Genomic DNA, 6,000 nt, shown 5'->3' with positions numbered 1-6,000 from the left:
CTAGACAAAGGTAATTAACTGCTCTAGTTCTATCTGGCTAAAAACTATTGAATTTCTAAATACTGGAAATCCTCTGTATACGCAAGTAGCCTATACTGCCTATTGATACTATGCTTATATTTTTGTTATAGTAAATCAAATGATTCAAATTTTGTGAAGGCAGTAAAACCAAAGTTTTAATTTTAGTTGTTTTGTGCATTGAATGCCACCATCATCTTAAATCAATGTGGATATTTTCTGACTAGTTAAATAGAGGTAATAAATGTCCCTACTTCACAGGAGTGCTTTGAGGTAAAATAATGACAATATTTATCATAAATAGCAGAGCCTTTCTCATAGTGGTTATCTACAATTATTGCTGTTGCTATTGTTGTAATTTGTCCAATCTATATCCTTTAGCCAATCAGCATGACAAAATAAATGATATTAGAAGAACTGCTCCAAATTCAATGATTATTTTTCCTATTGTGTGAGCATTCTCAAATCATTGGTGATCTCCTTGCCATAAGATTACAGCTGTGTGAGATACAGAGGACCAAAAATTATTCATTGGGTTTCATGATTTTTACTTGGTTGGGGAAATCTATCCTGCAAAATGAATCAAGAGCAGTAGGGAGTCTTGCCAGGTAGTTCTTGCTGATTTTACTTTATGGGGTTCAATTTGGAGGTGGGAGCTATTGAGCAATTTCACCCCAACTGGAGGGTTAAAAGGATTCAGCCAATGGATGCTGACTTGATGAAATACCTTAGAATAAGGAAAAGGAGACTGTGCCCCTGAAAGACTTGCACAATTCTTAAAATCTAGTAAAAGTTAAAGTTACAGTACTTTAAAGTCAGGATATAAGGGTTTTTTTTTTTTTTTTTTTTTTAATTAACCCTTGATTTTAAGTTGGCTTGGGGATATGGTCATTCTTTCCAAAGCTGACCTTAACCAGTGACTACAGAGTAGCTAATTCTTATTTGTGCAAAGGGAATCTGGTTCCTTCCTGACTTTGGCAGAAGATGAAAACTATGGGTGGCTTTTCAGAGTTTTTCCATGGGCTGTTCATGCAAAGCTGACATTTGCCAGCAACAGTCTCTGCCTCATCCTTTTATTCTCTGTCAGTCTGGGGTTAGATCTAACAAATTGTCAGTGTTTCTGCCTCACTCCCAGAGCACTTTATTCTTGACTTGATAGTCTCAGCAGTGACAGATTTCCTTTCCCTACCCCCAGATTGTTTTAATTACCACTGCTGTGTTTTGTTAGATGGTAAACCGTGAAAATGGCCTCTGGTTGTTTGGGTTGCTCAGCTTAAAAAAAGAAAAACAAGACTTGCATGGAATAAGAAGGGGTGCCAAAGACCTAGGGATCTATTGATTTACTCATTTATTCATTAAGAAAGGAATTGAAGTAAAGATAAGGGATAATTCATCTGCTGTGTACACCCCATTTTGACTGCAGAGATTTTTCTTTTTGTTGGCAGTGTCTTGTGGGGAAGGAGGAGGAGCTGGGACTTTGTCCTTTACTGGACACTCATAGTCTCAAAGTTACTCCATTTCCCCAAACTGTTCCCTTTGTAGGGTCCTGAGAAAGGGAACCCCTTGAATGAGGTGTAAGCACAGATTGGACATTGCAGTATCTGCCCTGAGACCTGAAGACAGATGCTTAAAGACAGATCCTTCCTCCTCTCTCCTTTAAGCCTCAGTTTACTCATCTGTAACATGGAGATAATAACAAACCTATTTAACATGTATGTGCACTTGTTAATGTGAGATATATTGGAGATTGTTGTATTTAAGGCAGTTCTTTTCATTCATGACAGATCTTTAAACTCTTTGATTTACATGTGTTAGCAACCTAGCCTAGCACAATGCCTGATTCATTAAAGGAGCTTGACACAAAAAAATGGCTTTTAAAAACATGAATGAAGGATTTCCCTGGTTGTTCAGTGGTTAAGAATTGCCTACCAATGAAGGGGACACAGGTTTGATTCCTGGTCTGGGAAGGTTCCACATGGGGAGGAGCAACTAAGCCCGTGCACCATAGCTACTGAGCCCAGATGCAGCAACTAATAAAGCTTGAGTGCATTAAAGACCATGCTCTGCAACAAGAGAAGCCACTGAAATGAGAAGCCTGCACACAGCCACTAGAGAGTAGCCCCACTTATCACAACTAGAGAAAGCCCTGTGCAGCAATGAAGACCCAGCACAGCATACATAAATAAATAAACATATATTTTTAAAAATGCATAAATGAATGAATGAGGAAACTGATGACAGTAAAAAAATGGGAGGAAAAGAAAACATGAGACATCTTTGAGGGAATGTAGGAATCTATTTTTGACCTCTGAAACATAGGAAAAATATTTAGAGAAAGAAATTACCTCCTTCAGAAGTAGAGGTACCATTTAACTATAAATGGTGCTCAGTTTAGAATGTAGGTTCAGTTTAGCGATATCTATACAAATGATTACACTTCATACTTCCTTAAGAGTGAAAAATATTTGTCAATAAAAATACTAATGATGATAGGCAATATTTATTGAGAATTTACCCTTTAATCTCAGGTTGAGTCTTAGAAAGTGTAGGTGCAATTATTATCCTGAACTACGGATGAGAAGACCGAGAGACAGAGGTGACAATGACAAACTGACAGTGCCAGAATCGGCAACTTCTGAAAACAAACCCAACTTCAGAAGTTTACTTCGGACATTTTTGGGCTTTCTTCTTCTTTTTTATCCCCTCATGTGGTGATGGAGTTCTTTTTGTCTAGCTGCACACATCCAGCCACCTTTACACAGGCAATCTAAATATGTCACTGTTCATTAGTTATTTGTACCAATGATCATGCTGCATTTCTAGAATGTCATATCTGACAACGTGCTAAATAGCCTGCTGCTATGAATAGCCCTCTTTGTGAATTAGCCTGCAGACCGGCAGGCTTGTTCTTGTCAAATCAGTTCTCATCTAAACTTGCCTAATCACAGTCCTTCTTCTTTTTCTTCCTCTGTAACTCTCAGGCATTTCTGGATAAATAGTGCTTCAGCTAACAAAAGCTCCTGCCTGCAGCCGGGTATTGCTACCTCCCTTCCTGGCTTGAAGCATGGTTTCTCTGCTGTTAAACAACTAACAGCAGTTTCAGCACTGGGGACAGAGTATTTTAATGAAGTGGTAATGGGATGTAGAGTAGGACATGCCTTGATTAAAATGGAGCACCCTGCTTAAAAATTGCAGTCCATCCCCATTTCTTCATGCAATTCTGATTTTTCTTCTGGTTACCAAGCTTCCTTCCCAGCCCTAGAAGATTGCAATGCAGCTTGTGTATGTTGTGCCTTCAAGTAACTTTTAATTAGACATTTAAATTAGACTGGTGCTGGTTCACTGAACCCAGCATTTTTATATTTCTCCAGCCCAATTATTAGGTGTTTTAACTCCCAATTCATGGCTTGCCATTTATTTTAATATTATTTATTATGATGTTAAAACTATAATTCCTAGATTTTTCTCATAAAGAAAATGAGATATAAATGTCCCAATTAAGAACAAAAATTCCAAGCTGTCAAACTCATAATAAAAATAATAAACTGGCTTAAGCCATCAAATCCATAATCAAAAACTAGCTAACCTCTAGACAGGTGCTGAAGGAGAATGAACAAAAAATGCTACAATGTGAGAGAGAAAAATTGAACAGAAGAGACAAAGGATTTTTTTCTTTTGATCAAGGTGGGAAGGAGCACAAACATTCTGGATGACACGGTACAGATCCAACTGTCTGGGCCCATCTACCAGAATCATGTGTCAGTCCCAGCTGTGGGGTTCAGTCCTTAATGGGGGAGTCTGGTCATGGGGTAAGGTGCCAAGCAGATGGATGAAGGGTCAATGGGTCTTCCAAACATTTATCAAACATTTATCAAACACCTGTAATGTTTCAAGCATTGTTCTGTTCTGGGTGTTTTTGCCTGTCCAATACTGACAACACGTTATAAGTTCAGTACTATTACAGTGTCCATGTAGAAAAGGAAACTGAGGCACACAGAAATTAAGAACCAGGTCCAAGCTCACACACATAGTAAGGGTTGAGAATCGGATTTGAATTCAAGCTGTTCGACTCCTGAATTTGCACTTTTAACACTCAGACTTTTATGTGCCTCTCCAACAATGTAAGCAGTGCAGAACAGGTAAAGTCCAGGCTGAGCTGCCAAGCGAAGCAGTCAAAAATGTCGATTGTTCTTGCCTAATGTAGAAGTTGTAAGAACTGAATATGGTAAATGGTGTAAAAGTGAGTATCTGGCCTGGGATAGTGTTCATGGTGAACAGGACCTAAAAGAATGCTGTACGACTTCAAGAAGGAGGAAGCCACTTGGTGAGGACAGGATGCTGAGACAGAGTACAAAGGAGGAGAGACCTGAAGTGCCTCCTTAAATGCGGGTTTGGGCAATTCCTTCATTTGCTGAAGTGCCCTCGACCTTGACTGGCAGTGGGTGGAGTCAGGATTTGGGATGATAAGGAGCCAGACATGAGATTTGAGGGGGTAAATGACTTGTCTTTCCTCCATGCTGGCTATGAAACTTTGGTGTTAAGTCTAAACTAACTTTTATCCAAATCACTGGTTTTTCCCTGGGTCACAGATGCCACCCTTTTCTCAGGCTGAGGGACTCTGTGCAACTACAGTGACTGGCAAAAGTCACCCTGGTTCGTTCACCAGCGACTCAAGGGAAACAATGACAAGCCAAGCATCTGCAAAGATCCTCACAAAGCTACATGCTTTGCCCTAAAGGCATTCATTATCTAAAAGGGGGAAAAAAGAGCATGTTTATAATTAACCAAGAAAGCAGGACTGAGATCTGAAGGACACATAGAGGGACAATTAGCGTGTATCCTCCAGCAACAGTGACCAGGATCTTTTTCATGAATATTTATTTGATGACTTGGATTAGACACAGAATGGAAGCTTTGGGGAGTTGTTAGTGAGGTGACTAAGACGTATGTGTAGAGGATGCTTATTTAGTATCCGTGTGAGATTGCATTATTGTTAACAATATTATTCACTTTCCTTCTGTGCTTCCTTGGGGTGGAGTAGATTTGGCTGCCCTACTAAATTTGGGTTTGAGCATTTGATGGACTTTGACCAAAGGAATATGAGCAGAGATGAGGCCAGCAGCAACTTATCCTTTTGTGCTATTGTGGTTTTCTGTTAATATGAGAAAGTAACATGCTTGGAGTAGCCATTTGTCCAAGGAGGAGGCAGAGACATGGAGCAGATGTGACTCTGCTCTGTGGTTTGGAGGCAGCCCCATCAGTCTGTTACCTAAAGCAAAGCCATCCTAGTCTACTCACAGACCTAAGAGCAAGAAAAAGAAATGTTGGTTGCTGTAGACCATTGGAGTTTGGAATGCTTGTTATTCAGCATAACTGAAGCAAAAAACTGACCAATACAGCATCCATTTCTTCCCCTATGAGTCCATGTATAGTCTTAGTGGGAGAGCAAGCTCAGGTATCCAGTGCCTAGTTTTTAAGCTGAGTAGAGCCATATTCCATCTCTCTTGTGCCTTCTATAGGGTTGTTTAGGGGAGAGGGAGATTACTTATGACTCAGATAACCAGTTGTTCTCTTCTGGGGCTAATCTTGAGGCAGTGACCCAAGAACACGGTGAGGACAGATCATACATGATAAGGTAGTGTCTTGACTAGAGTTTTCCGACTGGAAACCACTGGTGTGCCTCTTGCTTCCTGCTTCCTGAACTATGCTCCTACATTCTCTAAAACCCAACCACTCACTCATTCTTTGAATCCCCAATATTTTCCCAATATATTCCCCATTACTTAAATAAGTCAGAGTCAGTGTCTGATACCTATTACCTATAACCCATAACTCTAACTCACTAGTACTTATATTGCTGGTACTGCCTTAGAACACGATTTAGTCATGAACAATTAGAGGGTCCTTTTCAGTGCTGTTAATAAGCTGTACTGGAAATTGCATGTCTGTACTTCTTAAGGCTTCTCCCCATGCCCCACACTG

The sequence above is a fragment of the Ovis aries genome, chromosome 13, assembly GCF_016772045.2.
Source record: "Ovis aries strain OAR_USU_Benz2616 breed Rambouillet chromosome 13, ARS-UI_Ramb_v3.0, whole genome shotgun sequence".
NCBI classification, from domain to species: domain Eukaryota; kingdom Metazoa; phylum Chordata; class Mammalia; order Artiodactyla; family Bovidae; genus Ovis; species Ovis aries.
This window is presented reverse-complemented; position numbering follows the sequence as displayed.